Source organism: Pleurodeles waltl, chromosome 8, assembly GCF_031143425.1.
Source record: "Pleurodeles waltl isolate 20211129_DDA chromosome 8, aPleWal1.hap1.20221129, whole genome shotgun sequence".
NCBI lineage: Eukaryota > Metazoa > Chordata > Amphibia > Caudata > Salamandridae > Pleurodeles > Pleurodeles waltl.
Genome location: NC_090447.1, coordinates 33,143,991 through 33,164,609, shown reverse-complemented (window position 1 = coordinate 33,164,609; position 20,619 = coordinate 33,143,991).

Sequence of the window (20,619 nt, the reverse complement as noted above, 5' to 3'; positions counted from 1 at the left end):
GAAAGAGGAAAAAGCCTCAGGGGATTGTTTTTGTGCAGGAAGGTGTCCCGTTCTGGGCAGAAACAATCCTGCTTCCAACGAAGGCACCCATGCCCCATGGTGCAAGGGTGCTTGCTTCGATGCTAGGCAGCTCATTGTGCACCAGCGCACGGGAACGGACAGGAGTGCACCGTATGCCATAGATGCAGCACATTCCTGTCCTTTCCCCGTAATGCAGTGCAGCAAGGTGACTTGAGGCTGTGCACCACTTTTTCATAAATATGGGCCTTAGTTTACGTGTTTAAGCCATGCACTTAATTTAGCAGGCCACGCTTCAGAAGGAGGCTCTGCAGGAGGGTGCAGCGAAAGAAATGCTGGTGGTCAGAAGCCTTGAGGAAGCATGGGTGCTGCAGGCTGCTGGCCTGGGCACTGCTGCTAGAGGCGAGCCCAGAGACAACAAAGCACTGCAGGCACCTGAAGTCAGGGAAGCCTCAACCGCAGGAACCTGGAGGAACAGAGTGCAGAGGCACTCCCCTCTCTCTCTTAAGAACGGTGCTTGTCAGGTGAGTGCAGAGGTCGCTGTCATGGGACGTGGCTCTAAAAGAAGCCAAACAAGTGTGTGCCTAGAAAGGGTCCAGACCCACAGGCGCTAGACGACCAGTGTTAGACCTGACAGCCTTGGGGTGCTCATCCCCCAACTTTTTCCCTGCCTCCCTCCACTTTTCTGATGCTGGTTTAGCTGGTTTTAGGACTCTGCACACTTTACCACTGCTAACCAGTGCTAAAGTTCATTTGCTCTCTCCCTTAAACATGGTAACACTGGTTCATCCCCAATTGGTATATCTGATTTACTTATAAGTCCCTAGTAAAGTGCACTACTTGTACCCATGGCCTGTAAATTAAATGCTACTAGTGGGCATGCTGCACTGATGGTTCCACCCACATAAGTAGCCCCTTAACTATTCCTCAGGCCTGCCTCTACAGTGCCTGTGTGTGCAGTTTCACTGCCACTTCAACCTGGCATTTAAACGTACTTGCTAAGACTTAAGCTCCACGTTTCCTACATATACATCACCCCTAAGTTAGGCCCTAGGTAACCCATAGTCCACAATGCCCTGCAAACCTCCAACTTTTCTTGAAATCACACATTTTTCCCACATTTTTGAGATGGAACCTTCTTGAATTTGCAGGAATCCACAAAATTCCTACCACCCAGCATTGTCGCATCTATACCGATAACAACTCTGCCCCACTTGTCAGCCTAAAAACTTTTTTTCTCAAACTGCCCTTTTGGACCCGCTTTGGTTCCCCCTCATTTTTGACATGTTTTTGGCTCTTCCCTGTCACAGGCACTTGGCCCACCTACACAAGTGAGGTATCATTTTTATCAGGAGACTGAGGGGAACATTGGGTGGCAGGAACTTTGTGCCGGTGATCCCACACAGAAATGTTGGAAAAATGTGATTTTATAGCTAAATTTGAGGTTTGCTGAGGATTCTGGGTAATAAAACACTGGGGATCCATGCCAGTCACACATCCCTGGACTCCCTCTGGTGTATAGTTTTAAGAAATGTTTGGGTTTGGTAGGTTTCCCTAGATGGCTGCTGAGCCGAGGACCAAAAACACAGCTGCCCCCCCAAAAACAGGTGGTTTTGTAATTGATAATTTTGATGTGTCCACATAGTGTTTTGGGGCATTTCCTGTCGCAGGCACTAGACCTACCCACACAAGTGAGATACCATTTTTATCAGGAGACCCGCGGCAACGCTGGGTAGCAGGAAGTTTGTGGCTTCTCTCAGATTCCAGAACTTTCTATCAATGAAATGTGAGGAAAAAGTATTTGTTTGCCAAATGTTGAGGTTTACAAAGGATTCTGGGTAGCAGAACCTGGTGAGAGCCCCACAAGTCACCCTATTCTGAGTTCCCCTTTGTGTCTAGTTTTAAAAAATGTATAGGTTTGCTAGGTTCCCTAGGTGCCGGCTGAGCTAGAGGCCAAAATCCACAGCTAGGCACTTTGCAAAAAACAGGTCAGTTTTCTCTAGGAAAATGTGGTGTCCACGTTGTGTTTTGGGGCATTTCCTGTCATAGGCACTAGGCCTACCCACACAAGAGAAGTACCATTTGTATCGGGAGACTTGCGGGAATGCTGGGTGGAAGGAAATTTGTGACTCCTCTCAGATTCAAGAACTTTCTATCACCGAAATGTGAGGAAAGTGTTTTTTTTGCCAAATGTTGAGGTTTGCAAAGGATTCTGGGTAACAGAACCTGGTGCGAGCCCCACAAGTCACCCCATCCTGGATTCCTCTAGGTGTCTAGTTTTGAAAACTGCACAGGTTTGGTAGGTTTCCCTAGATAACGGCTGAGCTAGAGCCTAAATTCCACAGCTAGGCACTTTCCAAAAAACACGTCAGATTTCAATGAAAATAAGTGATGTGTCCACGTTGCGTTTCCTTTCGCTGGCATTAGGCCTACCCAGGCATGTGAGGTTTCATTTTTATCTGGAGACTTGAGGGAACACAGAATAGAAGAACAAGTGTTATTGCCCCTTGTCTTTCTCTACATTTTTTCATCCAAAGGTAAGACAGTGTGTAAAAAAGACGTCTATTTGAGAAATGCCCTGTAATTCACATGCTAGTATGGGGACCCCAGAATTCAGAGATGTGCAAATAACCACTGCTTTTCAACACCTTATCTTGTTCCCATTTTGGAAATACAAAGGTTTCCTTGATACCTAATTTTCATTCTTTATATTTCACCAAATGAATTGCTGTATACCTGGTACACAATGAAAACGTGGACAGAAATGGCTCTTTTTTTCACCTCAATTTCAATATTTTTATTTTATTTTAGCTGTTACTTTCTGTAGGAAAACCTTGAAAGATCTACACAAATGACCCCTTGCTGAATTCAGAATTTTGTCTACTTTTCAGAAATGTTTAGCTGTCCGGGATCCAGCATTGGTTTCACACCCTTTTCTGTCACTAACTGGAAGGAGGCTGAATGCACAAAAAATAGTAAAAATGGGGTATGTCCTAGTAAAATGCCAAAATTCTGCTGAAAAATTTGGTTTTCTGATTCAGGTGCAGGGAAGATGGTGATTTTAGCAACGCAAACCCTTTGTTTATGCCATTTATGATACCACAAGCTTTCTTCTGCAGCCCTTTTTTCCCTTTTTTATTTTTTGTTTAACATTTTCTATGTATTATGGCTAATTTTTTGGTCTGCTCCAGGGGAACCCACAAACTCTGGCTACCTCTAGAATCCCTAGGATGTTGGAAAAAAGGACTCAAATTTAGCATGGGTAGCTTATGTGGACAAAAAGGTATGCGGGCCTAAGCGCAAACTGCCCCAAATAGCCAAAGAAAGGCTTGGCACAGGAGGGGGAAAAGGCTTGGCAGTGAAGGGGGTAAAGGGACACAGCTACTAATTTCTCCAAGAAGGCTAGAGATGGTGAAATCAGCCCCAAAATAATCCACACAGGCCAGGGAGCCATCTGCACAGCACCTGTGAAATCCATACGGGGCGGGACTTCCAGACGTCACGTCCGGGTAGCAGATCCCACTTTACCCATTACTGTCATCTGAGAGGATCCCTGCGCTGAGAGGCCCTGCAGACCATTCTTGGTGCACTCCTGCCCTCCAGCGGCTTTTGTTGATATGACATTTTCTTTTTTCTGCCTGCAAGTGAAATGTGGGTTAACACACATTTCTCCGAGGCCTGTTTGGTGGTCACTCAGTCCAGTGGTTCTCTGAAGGAGTGCCCCATGGTATGGGACCTCGGGCGCCGGGTCTTTCTCTTGCTCCTTCCTCTTTGAACACCGCTTGAGAATAATGCAATCTGGCAGTGCCAGAAGGGCTAGTTTAGCATGTCAGGGGTGGTCTCTGTGTTATGGTCTACTGGGCCGGTTTTATTCTCTGATATGACCACACAAGCAGTCCCTGCAGCGAGCACAAATGCACCCAGTCTCCCATACTTTACAAAGCAGGTATACAGCCTGTCTCTATACCAGTGCTTAATGTGAGCCGGTGGTTTCCGGTGCAGGGCACCGGCACTTATTTTAGAGGGCCGGCACTTATTTTTCCACCTTAATCATTTGCTGCGAGCAAAAGACACTTATGGGAAAGGCGGAGGAAGAGAAACTTGAAAAAGCTTCACAAAGGGAGAAAGCAGAAAGCTGCAAGAGTGAGCCGCAGCTCAGAGGCCTGAGGTGGCTTCAGGATTACCCTGCCTCAGTATGCTGTGCTCACACATTTAATTGCAGCAGCCGCGAGTTTCAGAGGAGAGCTTTGCGCACCGGAACGTTTCTATTTACAAATCAAGCACTGCTCTATATGTTTTTTAGCTGTCTGATTCAATAATGGGGGGCTTGTTTATTTTGGTGTGTTAATGTTTTAAATGGGCAGGTACTATCTGGTGTCGAGTACCGGCACTTATTTAATTTGATATGGAGAGTACCAGCATGTCTCAGCATTGCTGCAATACATTTAATGGGTGAGTACTGTTGCTTCTCAGCGCTGCTGCAGTACATTTAATGAGAGAGTTTCAGCACTTCTTAGCACTGCTGCAATACATTTAATAGGAGAGTACCTGCAATTCTCAGCACTGCTGCAGTACATTTAATGGGAGAGAACCGGCACTTCCAAGCACTGCTGCAATACATTTAATGGGAGACTACCAGCCCTTCTCAGCACTGCTGCAGTATATTTAATGGGAGATTACCAGTACTTCTCAGTGCTGCTGCAATACATTCAATGGGAGAGTACCAGCACTTCTCAGGAACAAACAGGTTCTCTAAATAGGGACTGCCTGCACTTCCCTATTTCCATTTAAAGCACTGGGTGTGCGGGCCTATTTTCTCCCCACTATGACCCTGAGCATGACAGGATTAAAGGATACAATTTTCACCAGCATGGAATATGCTCCTGGAGAATATATTTCATCATCACATGCAGGGGTAGCCCCTCAACATGGGTGGAGAGCATCGGCCTTCCAAACAAAGTGCCCCCATAACGGAAAAATAAAATGGTATTAATAAACTTTGTTTATTACCATTTTATTTTTCAGTACCCCGTCCTGAACTGATAGTCAGGACAGGGCTCGGCAATTGCTGCTGAGTGGCAGGAGGGAGCTGTGCACGGCCAGTCTGACATGCACACTTTAAACATCTCTAACCCAGCTGTTTTAAGACAGCTGGGTTGGAGAAAGCAGAGGCCTCCAGCGCTCTGGTGAGTACTGAAAGAGTCCGCTCCCACCTACCCTGATGCTTCGTTCATGATGGTTACCAGCATGAAAGCAGCATCAGGATTGGCTTGTGCAGTTTCCTGGGTCCTGTGACCATCGCGCATCGGAGCTGGGAGAGATGACGAGACACGAGACGAGAAGATCGTTGACAGGTAGGTGCCTTTTTAGGGTAGGGTAGAGTTCGCAAGCGCACTGCCCCCTGTCATAATCTCTCTGTGGGCTTTTAACCACACCCATGTCTCGCCCAAGCCCATCAGTTTTGTTGGTTCATGGGCTTGCCTTTTAAAATTTGCTTGATTTCATTTGTCAAAGGCATACATACGTCATGCGTTTTCTGGTGTTTAGAACCTCCTCGAGAGCACCCGTAAATTGAAAACATACGAGGCTCCATGTTTTCCGCATGGCTTCTGGACTATTTTTTCTTTTTATTTCCTACACAGCGCGGTGTCACTGGGCAGTAGTCGAGCGCTTTGCATTCCATCGAGCCTGTTACATAAATAATTGCATAACTGCTGATACGTTTGACGGCGAACAAACTTCTGTTTCCTCTTGTGTGCTCCTTCACGCTCTTGGCTTTAAATCGACTTGCTTATGTAAAACTGTATTACTTTTCATTTTCAATATATGTAGCAAGAAAGGTCCAGTTAGGACTTTACAACGCTCATAGCTGTAAGTCAAACAAATGTGAGACCCACTGCATTGCAGCTTTTTATTACCGCCCTTCGCCCTGGCGTAATAAAGTTGTTCAGGTTCAGTGGCAAAGTAGGAGCAATCGGAGTTTTTGAGATCTTCTCTTGGGAAGGTAAGGTTCAGCCTCTGGAGCCTCTACCCATTTCTCCAGTGGACATTTATGCGATATGTCATTTCCCCCCTTCTACTGTGCAGTATGGGGGAGTCTCGGTGTTTTCCCCACAGACACTTAAAATCTCAGGGAGTTCAATGCTCCATAATGAAAATAAAAGGTTCACTCGTAGCTAAGGTACTGTGAATGTGGTAGTCCTCTCTCCACTAGTGGAATAAACTTGTATTAACACTGTCTCTATAATTTAAGATTACGTTTTCGAGTGTAATGACCTCACCTTCCATGCCTGGAAATTGTGGAAGTCACTCCATATTTTAGCAGACTAAGCACTCCCTTCCAGCATGCGTTTTTTTCGAAGTGAGAAATACACTAAAATAATCATCCATAAGTTAGACCAAGTGAGGAATGTTTTTGTCCTTCTTTGCTTTTTACTGGTGTGAGAACAAGGCGAGAGTATGCAAGGCAATGTGGTTTGTGAGAATTTCACTCTGGGTAAAGCAAGTGATTAAAGACAGAACCACTGGAATTATCTGGCAAGGAAGCACTAAATTATGTGGCATGGATGACAAAATTATTTAGCAAGATGAGGCAAATTATGTGGCTGGGTGTGGTAATTATGTACTAGTTATATGGCACAATGCACCACATTTTTTATATTATTACTCACATATTTTGTAATTTTTTAAACTGTAGTACTGTCTGGGCAACATATTTGCCTCATTCGTACCTGTTTAAAAACCAAATAGACAAATGAATGAAAGATGACCTTTGCAAAGGGCCTTCCACTGTGCACAAACACATCACTGCATTTTTGTAATTTGAGACCCGGTTAAGCAAGAAACAATTTTTTCTGAAAATCTGCAGACTATGAAGCGTTGATGAATTATGTGGCAAATCCATAATGAGTGTCAAATAGGCCATAGCTGCAGAATCGAATAATTCCAGTGGCCCTGGTTACAGAGATTAGAGGGGGACGCAATGGGTCACACTGACCCCCATCCTGTTAAGGAATACTTCTAGGATTCCAAACTTCAACTTATGTTTTAAGCAAACATCAGCAGACTGAAGTCTAAGACTGACCGGCTACCACTTTAGACGTGGCCATCTAGATGACAGATCTGTATTCGAAAGAAGTTTTGCAGCATGTTTCCTGGTAGATTTGATCGTCAGCGATTGCATTCTAAAGCTGGAGGTCACATTTTTATTTAAATCGCTCTTAGCATTTTTATCAGTTTGGTGCAAGTCTCCCATCTCACAAATTTTATAATTAGAAAAATTTAGTGAACTACTTCCTCTCCTCATTCTCTTAAGCACACACATGTGCAGTATATTTCATTTGCAAGTTCCTTGTAAAGTTTGGAAAAGTGAGCTCTTTTTCCTATTGAGTGCATGGAAACCTTGAGAACATATATGTTTTTTTCTGCAATGTGGAATTTTTTAATAGGCCGCAATTCCACTGTCCATATCATGTTGTGCTTTAGAATTATTGAGGGTGTGGCGCAATAATATGATAAAGGTGAAAAAAATGTTTTGTGCATATGGAGTTTGAAGCCAGATGTACAAAGGATTTTTCTGCTCACAAACGGCCTGATTCGCAGATTTAAGCCGTTTGTGCCCAGAGAAATGCTTTTTGGCATGTATAAAGCCCTGTTTGTGATTTGGTAACCTGTTGCCACATCCCAATTTGGCTTTGCGATTCGGTATTAGAAAGGGGCGTGTTTAGGGTGCCCCTACCTAATAACGAATCGCAGTGGTATGTGTGAATGTTTTGAAAAAACAATGCAGTTGGAAAACATTTGCATTTTACCACCAACTTTAGGTTGGTGGCAACCCAAATACAAATCAATGTTTGTCAAAACATATTTTGAGAGCAGGCTGTGGTCCCACGGACCATTGCCTATTTTAAAAAAATTAGAAGAAATGTTTTCATTTTTTTTTTTTTAAATTAATCCTGTTGCTGCTTTACAAAAAAAAGGGACAGCTTTATTTAAAAGCAGTCACAGATATAGGTGGTCTGCTGTCCCCAGCAGGCCACCATCCCTGTCATTTTAGCGATTCCCATTGGGTCACAAAGCGTGACCTACCTCATTAATATTCATGAGGTAGTTCTATTTGAGCTCCACTGGGACTCGCACAATGTGTGAGACACACATTTGTAGATCATTATTTGCAATTACCAAAATTCACTATTTGGTAATCGCAAACCACTCCCTATGTGCTGAATCACATCCTCACCTACTATTGGGGATTCTCTCTTCATCATAGGGGATTGTCTCTCTAGTGACAGACTTTGCTAACATTGTGCACGTATACTAGGTTATAGCCCCATTCCAGTTTTCCTGGTCAGAATGAGCCATAACTTGTTTTACTGGAGTCTGCACACCTTATTGCAGCATATTTTGCCTATTTTTGGGAAGTTTGTGCAGGATGAGAGGTCCTGGGGTTCGTAGTCAATTTCTTGTGCTTGTAGGTGCAGGGGCCACTGTCTGTGTGTAGTTTGTGCAAGTAACATTTGGCTTCACACCTGAATTTCAGTAACTCATGGATGGTCCATTATTGATCCATGATGACTCTCAAACATCACCTCTGTTCTTAGTTGCAGAGTATCCATTTGGAAATGTCCCTAAATAAACATGATTTTAGATCCGTTTCAGACAAATGGGCCTGGGATATACACCATTTGCCGCAGTTATTTTTTTCCTTGTGTGGTAACCTGCTAAACTGTTCTTCTGATCCTACAAGGTCTTCACAGATCAGCCTCTGAATATCTGAAAGAAAGATTGCAGATAAATGATCTGTCCTAGAACTATGTTTTGTGAGCCAGTGCTCTTGAGATAACAGACAGACCTTAGGACAGAACAGGGATAGAAGTTTTCATCAGTAGAGAGCGACATGGGGCCAGATGTAGCAATTTCCAAATTTGCGATTCGGAAATTGCGAGTCGGTGCGACTTGTGATTTCCGAATCGCAAATTTGGATCCAGAACGGTGTCTCAGACACCGTCTGCGAATTGCTCTCTAACTGGCTCTTTCGCTCTCTCGCTCTCTCTCTCGCTTTCTTTCTCTCTTTCTCATTCTTTCTCTCTCATTCTTTTTCTTACTATCTCTTTTTCTCTCTATTTTTCTCTTTCTTTGTCTATCTCTTTCTCTCGTCCTATAGCTTGCCCTCATTCTTACTATCTCTCCCTCCTCTAACTCTTTTACTCACTGCTCTCTCTTCTCCTCTACCTCTCTCTTTCATATTATGTTCCTCCATTTCTCTATTCCTCCTTTCTTTCTCTATATATATATTTTTTCTCTCTCTATTTCTGTTTCTTTTGTTCTCTCTCTTTCTCGTTTTCCACTCACTTTCTTTCTCTCTCTTTATCTATTTCTTTCTCTTTCCCCCTCTCTCTCCCTTTCACCATCTCTTTCTCTATGGGTTCCTCTCTTTTTTCTCTTTCTTTTCCTCTATCACTCTCTGATTCTTTCTTTCTCTTTCTCTCTCTCTGTCTCTCTCTCTCTCTCTCTCTCTCTCTCTATTGTTCTCTCTCTTCTCTCTCTATCTTTTTCCTTTTCTCTTCTGTCTTTCTCTCTCTTTCTCTGTTCTCTGCTTATCTTTCTCACTCTCTCTTTTTCTCTCTCCTTCACTTTCTCTTTCTTTTTCTTTGTCCCTCTCCTTCAACTCTCTCTTTATTATTCCTTTTTTGCTCTCCTTTTTTCTATCGTTCTTTCTCTATCTCTGTCTTTTCACTCTTTATTTGTTTCTATCTCTCTCTCTCACACTCTTTTTTTCTCTCTCTCTCTTTGTCTCTATCACTCTCTAAATCTCTCTCCCTTCTATCACACTTTCTCTCTCTTTCCCATTCTTTCTCTCTCTCTTTCTCTATTTCTCTATGTCTTTTTCTATCTTTTCATGTATGTCTTTCTCTCCCTCTCTGTCTCTTTCCCTCCCCTATATCTATCTCTCTCTCCTATCTCTTCTTCTCTTCCTCTCTACTTCCTCTCTCTTTTCTTCCACAGTCTCACTTTTCTCTCTCTTTCTCTCGCTCTCTCACAATTTTTTTTTCTTTATTTCTTTCTCTCTCTTTCCTTATCTATTTCTCTCTCTCTTTAACTTTGTTACTTTCTTTTACTCTCTCTCTTCCTCCATCTCTATTTCTCTCTCTATTTCTTTATCTCTCTCACTCTCTCTTTTACTCCTCTCTCTCTCTTTTCATCCTCCCTTTTCTCCCTCTCTCTCTTTCTCTCTATATATCTTTTTCTCTCTCTCCCTCTATTTCTTTATCTCTTTACACCTTACGGTGCTATGGAAAGCAGCTAAATTGATATGCGAATTGCTTAAACCTTTCATGACCTGTGAGGTATTTTTTCTTGCCACTGCCGTCTCCGTGCTCCCGGCTTTATGAAATATTTCACATGAACCCAAGGCGCTGCAGAGAATGGCCCCTTCAAAAAAATGCATACTATGCCAGCACACTGATGCCGGGGCCTTAAACTCACTTGTTTTCTGCGTTGGCGTCACTAGAACGTGGCACCTTATGTGGCCAGAAGAGGTCTTGGGTGCACATAGGGACAGCCTGTGGTACTGCACCCTTTCCCTGCTTTGTGCACATTAGATTATCTGTTCCAGGGTTTTACAGACAGATTATTATAAGTGTAACAGCGTTAATATAACCATTTTGTTTCTGCTTACATTTCACGTGCTTTACTTATTCTTGCGTTCTATGTGAGTGTTTGCCTATTCCAGGATGTTGTTACTTACTTTTTTTTTCTCAGCCAGCATATTACTCTTGTCTCCCCTCAATCATACCCTATTTTACATTTTCTGGTTCTCCAGTGCCACAAGGTCATACCAATTGCAACAACGCTATGCAAGTTTCATCACTCCACTGCATACAAAAACAAGTTAAAAAAATCCATTTTCAATGCCAAGAGCTTTAACCTTCACAAATGCAAGACCAATTGCATTGCAAATGCTTGTTTTAAAATGAAAGGAGAATAACTGAGTGAAAAGTGATCAGCAGTTTACTGGTAAATAAAGACCGGAAATGGAAATAAAAACAGCAAGGACTACATCTCCCAAGGTGTCTTACTGAGGGCAGTGTTACAGAAGGCCCACATGTGAGGAAAGTGCTTTGCGTCAGTGCTACCAGAATTAGGGCCTCGTTTACAAGCCCTTTTACCACCACTGCATCATTTTTCTTACACGCAGCAGTGGTGATAGCACTGCTCCATATTTACAAACTGACGCATTTGGCCTAATGCGTCAGTTTGTGAAGCCCTGCGTCACATTATACCTGTGCCAAATATAATGCATGCAGAGTACGCACGGGAAAAGCCACACAGAACTGACACGGTGAAATTTACATTTCACTGAGTCCTTCTGCGACTTCACTGCAGCAACATTTTACTGCCTGCTCAGAGCAGGTGTAAAATTGACGTAGGGCTTTTTCCAATGGGAGCATCCTCGCACTGCTGGAGTTGCACCATTTTTACAACACTTCTTCTGCAATGTGTGAGTTTAGTGCCAACAAATGTGTCAGAATTACTGACGCATCTGTGAAACCGTGCACCATGGAGCTCTGTATTGTAAATACAGTGCATCCATGGCACTGTTGACAGATCTTAGGGAAGCGTAAGAAATCGGACGCACCAATACCAACGCCTTAGATTCTTTCCAATGAGGCCTTCAGTTCCTTAGATCCTTTGCAAATTTCACCCTGTATGCTTTAGAAATGTATCAACATAAACAATAGAATACTACCAGCTTGCTTAGAGCCATTATTTAACGCCTGGGTCAGGGAAGGCGTTAGGGGACCTGTGGGAACACCATGGAATGAGTCCACGGGTGCCCTCCCCACGCCCCAGGGACACCCCCACCCACACCAGAGGGACAACAGAGGATGGAGGACCCCATTGCAGGTAAGTACAGGTAAGTAAAGGTAAGTATTTACCTTTTTTTAAAAAACAAAATGCCATTTGGGGCCCAGAAATGGGCCCCCATACATGGCACAGGGTGCAATGGCCATACCCAGGGATCCCTTGTCCCCTGTGCTGGCCATTGGGGTGGTGGGAATGACTCCTGTCTTTTATAAGACAGGAGTCATGTGGTACGGTAGGTTTATGGTCAAGAAATGACCCTAGGCTGGTTAGAGTCATAATTTTTCACTCTAACCAGCCTAACGTCATTTTTTGGTTCAAAACCCCCTTCTCCCATACACCCACCCCCACCCGGCTAACGTAAATTTTTGTTTACGCTAGCCCACCCTTTGCGCCAGATTGCGCCATTCCATAAATATGGCACCCGGCTGGCGTCTTGGAATGGCGCAAGCCGATGCTATACTTTTTGACGTAAAACTGCATTAGCGCAGTTTTGCATCAAAAAGTATGAATATGGGCCTTAGTGCCTCTGCTGTAACGCTACTTGAGGAGTGCTGTCATTTTGTGCGCTCGGTTGAAGTAAAATTATAGTCTCTTTTCTATTTTTATGAAATGCCTCGTTTTTTTACTCTAAAATTCTGTTCACCCTCCCTTCGAACACCTCTATAAAGTGGCCTTTGATTAAACACATTTAACTACTGGTGCTGGCCAATGGACTTTTAAACGCACCTTTCCTCGCACCTTTTGAAAACACTATTTGGGGAGAACTGCCGCTGGGTCTCAGAAGTTATTTTTAAAAGTCCCTGGGAAGGTTCTGACAGAGTCAGCGAGAAGCCTGTGTAAAGAATTAATGGCTGGAAACCCAAGCCTGCTGTCAGCAGGATAAGATGTCCTCTTGTCTCAGAAGAATGCTGATGCTCGCTGAAGGGAGGGCCATGCTCAGCTGTGTCTTGGGTTTAGAAGTGGACTGGGGTGGAAGTCTGGGATTTAGATGTGGTGAGCAGAGCAAACAGCCGACACCAGTGAAAACAAATAGCCCCAGAGGGGGAAAGCAGAGGCACCGAGTTTGCGTGGGAGTTTAGGAGGAAGTCGGGTTTTGCCTCCGTTCAACAAATCTATCTCAAAATAGCAGGAAAGACACGTTCCACGGAGACTGGAGTGTCAAGAGGGGAAATTCATTGCTATTTGTGCACATTTTTAATAATGTGGCGTGTGTGGGTCTCTTTGTGCTTCTGGGGCCCCTGAAGTCAACGGGAAATGCCTGTTCTTATGATAACTGATGGCCACCCTGGTGATAGACAGTGCCTCGGGGGTCTGTGTAGGGTAGGGTGGTCTGTCCAGCTGTTGGTTGAGTGAGTGGAGTGCGACTCACTAGGACACATAGAGCCAGATTTACGAGAAGTTTGCGCAACGCGTTGCGTGGTGCAAACAACTAAGTCAAAATTTTGAACCCACACAGAGACACTTTGCGTGGCTTTGAATGGCCCCAAAAATATGGAGACAGCCAGGACAGTGAAAAAAGCTGCGTTGCCATACTCTGCACCAGAGAGGTGTTCTACGGGCATTGTGTGGGTGTTCCCATGCAACTCCCGTGGTTTTGACACATTTCCAGATTTACCATAGCTGATAAATCTGGGAATGCGTCAAAAAGGTACGCATCTCCCAGAGAGGCGTTACGAGGAGAAATATTTGTATTTCTCTTTGTTACGTTCTCTTTCTAAGCGTGCTGCATTCTGAAATTACCCCCTCCTGCACAACAATAATCCTGCATGCAACAAAGGCACCCTTGCACCATGCCAGCGCAGGGGGGGAAGGACAAGAATGTGTTGAATGCCTTAAATACGGTTCATTTGTGCCCTTTCCCCGTGACGCAGTGCCGGGCAGCAAGGCCACTTGCTGTCCTGCACTGACCCACTTTCCCATAAAAATGGACCATAATGTTCCTATAGAGAGATGCACCAGTGGGTTCCAAAGGAGTTCAGAGACACTTGAAAGGGAAGCCACCAGTCGGCAGGGAACACACCAGTGGATGTAACTCACAGAACAAGGCATTTAGGGCAAATCAAAAGGGAAAAGCTTGTCTGAAATAAACAAGACTTCTTTTCTTCACCTGTGGGGAGACAAAGGTTAGTCATACAGAGCAGCATCCTTAGGAAAAGCCCATCCCTGGGGCCAAGTACTTAGTTCCCTCTCCAGAGATGTCCTCCTTTTCCATCAGTCCAAGAACGCTGGTGATCAGCATTGAGGCCACTGAAGATGCTTAGAGTGTCCCTGAGATATCGGGAGCATCAGAGATAGGTTGTACAGTTTGAGGCCACCAGCAGGGCCTGATACAAAGAATTCTGTGACGGATGAGAGGCTCAGCCTGGTCCAGAGTTTAGCAAGAAGGAGCGGTCAGGGTAAGACAGGGAAGGATGCTGTTGTGTTGCAGATGGTAACCATGTCAAGACCCCAATAAAGGTGCAAGGAATACATCAAGGTGAGGGCCAGCCTTCCAAAAGACCAGTGGCAGCTGCTGGCTTTGAAAGTGATGGGGCAAAGAGGTGTGAATACAATACTGTAGGAGAGTCTGACATGTCGGAATAAAGATTCACACCAGAGAAGTTCTAACAATCAAGACTAGTCTCTTAGCCGGAGACCTGACTCACGCCTGGAAACTCAATCTGACACCCCGTGAACTATGTGAATCTTAGAGTGCAATCTCACACCTTGGAGTGCAATCTCATGTGCAACTCAGGTGCTGTCTCATATCTGGGAGTACAGACTCATGACCGAGGGATTCCTCACACCTGACAGTTCAGAATGAGGTCAGAGAGATCAGTCTCACGCCTGGAGTGCTGTCGTGCCTGGTGGTACAGAATCTCACCTGCAGTGCTGCCTCACACCTGGGAATTCAGTGTCACATTGACTTCTGTTGATGGTCTTGTGGGATTCAGCACTCCAAGTCCCGACATTGCATCCTCCCGCCGCCTGGATGTTAAGATCTTTGCTATCCCGGGAAAAATAAACCAGTGCTCCCCAGCCAATCCAAGCACTGCTCTTATGCAGCTTATAATACTAACAAGCATAACAGCAGCGCCAGGACTGGCTGGGGCATGCAACCACAACGCTCCATAGAAGACTGATGGGTCTTTGGTCCCCCAGCTCCAAGGTAGCCTCGAATCTGGAAGACTGAATTGGGCATGTCAGGTTGGCCACAGCCAACATATCCGGCAATCTGGCACGTGCAGCTCAGTTAGCTGCCCATTCCACCCACCTACAACTTTTGTGGCCATGCCCCATCAGGAAAAGAAACTAGTGGAGGTACGGGGCTATTTCTAATGTCAAAATAATGAGCCTGTGGGTAGTGGCTCACAGCAATAGGGGTCAGTGCCCCTGCGCCCCTTTGAAGGAACCGCCGCTGAGTATCCGCCTCTTTGTCCCACCACTTTCAAAGTCAGCAGCCGCCCGCTTCCGGACACCGCATCCCTACCAGCTCTCCTTGGAACCTCACTCCAGGTGGGAGAGCAGCAGAAAAAGAGGGAGCCTGTGGCAGCAGGGTCTGCATACAGCTCTGTCCTCATGCTCACTGTTAGGAGCAACACCAGACCCAAGGAAAGGCAGGAACTAGAATTCACCGAGGTGGGGAGCTTGGAATCCCTCCTTCTTGTCGGAAGATTACATTGAGGCCTTCAGGGTGGGTAATCCTATGAATGATGGGACGATAGTGGAAGCTTGGTGGGACAAACATGATGCTACTGTTTAAATACAGGGACTGCTAGTGACATTCACAGGACATGTTTATTTAAACATATATACTTAATGCTAACTGATTGGATAAGAGCAGAATGTAGGAGACTGGCCTGGTGTGTGGTGGGTACCTAAAGTACTTACACCTTATACCAGCTCCAGGTATCCCTTATTAGTGAAATGTAGACAGTGTCTAGAAGCCAGGCTCTCTAGGGGTAGTGTGGATGAGCAGCCACGGCCTAACTAGGAGACATGCAAAGCTCATGCAATATCACTACAATCACACAGTACTCACACACATGAAAGTAAATACTCAGTGTTAAAAAAATAAAGGTACTTTATTTTGGTGACACAAATGCCAAAAATACTATAGAGACTATACTCCTTTAGGAGGTAAGTAATACACAAATTATATACACTAGTATGCAGAAATAGCTGTAAAAAAAGTTAGAAAACAGTGCAAATATTGAAAATCACAGCAATTAGAAATGGGCCTGGGTGAATACAAACCATATACTAAGAAAGTGGAATGCGAAGGTCGGTTTCCCACCTAGGCAAGTGTGGTGTGTAGAGGGGCGCTGGTAGTATTAGAAAACACCAAAGGTAAGTAATAGAAACCACCCCAGTGCCCAGGAAAGCAGGAGTAAATCACAGTAACTTTCCTAGAACATGAGAAAGAAGATTATGCAAGAACTTGAAAAGACCGCAAGACACCAACAATGGATTCCTGGACCTGAAGACTTGTGGGAGAAGGGGACCGAGTCCAAGAGGCACAGAAGAGTCCAGGGAGAACAGGAGCCCCTGCTAACCCAGATGAAGGTGCAAAAGAGGAACCAGCAGTGAGGAACAACGGTCAGTACTGCACCCAAGAACATGGATGCGGGTTCCTGGTTGGTGCAGATGATGTCCCACGCCAGATGGATGGTTGCAGTTTGGTTTGCATCACTGGATTCTGCCAACATGCCTTGGCACACGCAAAGCTCAGGGTTAGCAGAAAATGGCGCTGCCTGGGACCAAGAGGGACCTGGTGGACTCTACCCAAAAGGAGAAGTCAGACGGGGCTCTCAGCAACTCAGAGAGCCATCAGAAGACCAGGCAGCACATACAGGAATCCCACAGCATGGGACAAAGGAGGTGCAAAAGGAGATCCATGCAGCACTACAACAAGGGATCCCATGACTCAGGAAGCTATGTGTCGCAGGATAGAGTGCTGGGGGCTGGAGCTTCACGGTGCACAGGGAACTTTGTGGAAGGATGCCAAAAAGCCTTGGCAACTGCTAAACACGCAGTGCATGGGGCTACTGACTTGCATGGGGAGGCAAGCTCTTACCTCCACCAAAGTTGGACATTAGGACATCAAGAACATCGGAACCACTTCAATCCACCACTCGTGATGCTGGATCGATGCAACTCATCAGGAGAGGGGACCCACGCCACTGGTTGTCACTGCAGAGGGGAGCCTGCTGAAGCAGTGGAGTGACTCCTTCACTCCAAGGGAGATTCCTTCGTTTTTATGGTGCAGTTTGAAGACAGGCTGTCCTCTGAGGATGCACAACCTGGAAACAGTTGCAGCTGTTGGCAGGAGCTCAAGATACAATTTTGCAGAAGTCATCTTTGCTTCTTTGTAGCAGTTAATAGAGTTCTTGGAGGGTCCAGATGCAGTTTCTTTGGTAAGAAGGTGAAATAAAGAAAGCAGAGGATTCCTGCTGGAGTCTTGCAATCTGAATTTGAAGAACCACCCATGAGAGAGACCCTAAATAGGCCTGAAAGGGGGATTGGTCAGCTAAACAGGTAAGCACCTATCGGGGAGGGCCCTGATGTCACCTGCTGACACTGGCCACTCAGATGCTTCTAGAGTTCCCTGCCAATTTGGAATCCAAGATGGCAAAATCCAAGGACCCTCTGGAGGAGCTCTGAGCACCACACCTGGGGTGGTGATGGACAGGGGAGTGGTCACTTCCCTTTCCTTTGTCCAGTTTCACTCCAGAGCAGGGACGGGGGTCCCTGAACCAGTGTAGACTGGATTATGCAAGGAGGGCACCAAACCTGTAACACCTATTTCCAAAGGGAGAGGGTGTAACACGTCTCTCTCAAAGGGAATGCTTTGTTCTGCTTTCCTGGGCTCGAGCTGCTTGAGCAACAGGACGGCAAAAACCTGCCTGAGAGGTGGCAGCAGCTGGGGCTGCCTGGAAAACCTCAGAAGGATGGAATGGCAATACTGGGGGTCCTCTAAGGAACCCCCACAGTGCATGGAATCATACAACCAATGCTTGCAAAGGCATGGGGATATGATTCCTACATGTTTGATACCAAACATGCCTATATTCGGAGTTTCCATTATGTAGCTGGACATAGGACCTATGTCCAGTATACACGTAAAATGGCGTCCCCGCACTCACGCTGTCTGGGAAAATGGTCCTGGAGGTCGTGGGGGCACATATGCTAGTGCAGGGGTGCCCTCCCACACAGGTAGTCTGCCCTCTGCCCTCAGGACTGGAGGGCCTGCCATACGGGTGACTTATAAGTGACCTGGCACAGTGTAAATGGCTGTGAAAGGGTGCATGCACCCTTTCACGCAGGCTGCAATGGCAGTCCTGCAGAACCCTTTGCATGGGCTCCCTATTGGTGCCAAAAGATATGCTGCAGCCCATAGGGATTCCCTGGTACCCCAATGCCCTGGGTACCTTATTACCATATACTAGGGACTTACAAGGGGGCACAAGTATAGCAATTTTGGGTGAAATACTGCGTTACTAGTATGCAGTGACAAAATTTAGAGGGGCGAGAGCATAAGCACTGGGGTCCTGGTTAGCATGATCCCAGTGGACAAAGTCAAGCGCACTAACATCAGGCAGAAAATGGGGGTAACCATGGCAAAAAGAGGGTACTTTCCTGTACAGAAGAAGTGAGGTCAATTGTGGACTCTCTTGACAGAGAGGAGGAGTTTACAGCTAGGTTAAATTCTCTGGATCAGGAGATAGTGCCACAGAGCGAGATCAAGCGGGTGTGATTATTGAGTTTTATAATTTTATGCATCATACCGACAAGAAAGAATTAACATGTAATTGAAATGAAAAAGGTTTGTTGGTTGAACGTGCTTATGTTAATATTAGTCAATGTGGGACTCAAATTCAAAATGGCAGCTCTGCTTGCACTCATCTTCTAGAAAACTGTCATCTTTTCATATCTGTCTGTGCACACAGTTTATGCAACAGGAATGTGTAAAGACTACTTTGAGATGTAATGCCACTTTCCCAGGTATGCACTGATGAGCTCTGTTACACGCTGCTCCACTGAGCGGGACTCGCTTGAAGGGTTCACCTCTTGGGAGCGCATCGTGTGATGCTCATGAGAACTTAAGTAGCAACATTTGTACTATTGAGCGTGTCGGGCGCACCATGGATGGCGACTGCGTTATGCTAATTTGTGGGAAGTGCTGAGAATTGTGATTTCAGAAACTGTATCTTTCTTTAATGTGATTGGTCCGAATCGTGTGACTTTAATGTAAGTGTGTTCATGGGGTTTCTTGTGGTTTGCATTATAAAAGAAGCCCACGCTTGAGGGACCAGGGCTCCCGCACCCTTGTCTTATAGGCGACAACCCCACATCAGTCTCTTCTCTGACTTATAACTTTCATTTACTCCTTTGAGCTGAATTGTATTTGCTTCTGTTTGTTCATTTCCTGCCTTTTTTCTGAAAGGCGTAACATTACTGGATTTTAATCTCTAAAAGACTGATTCTAGCCATTTATTTTGCTTTTTGTAATGCCTTTGCCTCTTTTAAAAAATCTCCATGGTTTTCTTTCTAAAATTCCTGTCAGCCTTCATTGTAAAGCGTTATGTGCTTTACACTAATTTCTGAGATGTTATTGGATATTGCATCTAATTGTTGGACAGGTCCAGTTGAGGAGCAAAAAACTCCTAATGGGATTAACAGCATCCGAAGCACTTTAAATGTTACTGATTAGGGAAAGCTCTAGCCGTTGGAAGGATCCGCACCATGGAGGGATGGAGCGCAGAAGGCCTTGGCAGGGTGACCAGGCTCTAGTCTGCTCGGGCAGGGATGTGATGAGATTCCCGGTGAGAAGGTCAGTAGTGGATCCATGAGAGTCCTCGTGAGACACTTACTGACCTCCCTGAGGAGGGGTTGGCACCGGCCTCCATGGATCAGGACCAGAGGAGAACTCAGGGCCGGTTTTAGCGCTGGTGGCACCTGTGCGACAATCTCTCTTGGTACCCTCAGGATCTCCTTCTCCACTAATTCCCTCACTACCAACCTCCTGCAGCGCCCCTCATCTCTCCATAGCTCCTCTCTGACTTACATTTCATTTTTTTATAGCACCACTCACAGTTCACTCACACTCAGTTCTGTACCTGCATGGTAACTGTTCTTGCAGCAGGTGCATTAACCCTCTGCGCTACTCTGTGATGAGCCAAAACTACCACTAGACAAGTTATCTCACCAGTAGGAACATTTATCATCAGAGTTATCTTGACATTGTTTTTGTTGCCTCAAAAATGCTGGACAAGGAAGTTCTCTGCTTTTAAACCTAAAGTTATTTTTAGAGCTAGCGCCCCCCACACCAAATTCAACGCCAGATGTTGCTGCACTGGCCACACGGCAGTGGGTAAGGAAACCTGAGGGGCCCCCCTTGCACCGTCCCTGGAGGGGGACCCCTCCCCCCAGACCCAGTCAGGAGGCCTGCCGCCGGTGTACACTGTACTGTGGGGGCCCTCTGGAACTCCTCCCGCCCCCTCCCACTCAATGCGGGGGCTGCTGGGGCTGCGGGAGCCTTTGTTACGTCCTGGCAGACCTAGAGTACATGGATCGTTTCCAGTGTAGTCGAAAGACTCCTGAGCTCTTCCCTGTTCTGCCGCGTCAGAGGGGAAGGGATCTCAGAATACTGAATGGAGGCTGAGGGCAGCAGCCCCAGCCCCGCCAGCCTGCGCCAAAGCCATGGGTAGGATGACGGACCTTTCTCAGGGAGAGACTCATTCCATAGTTGTG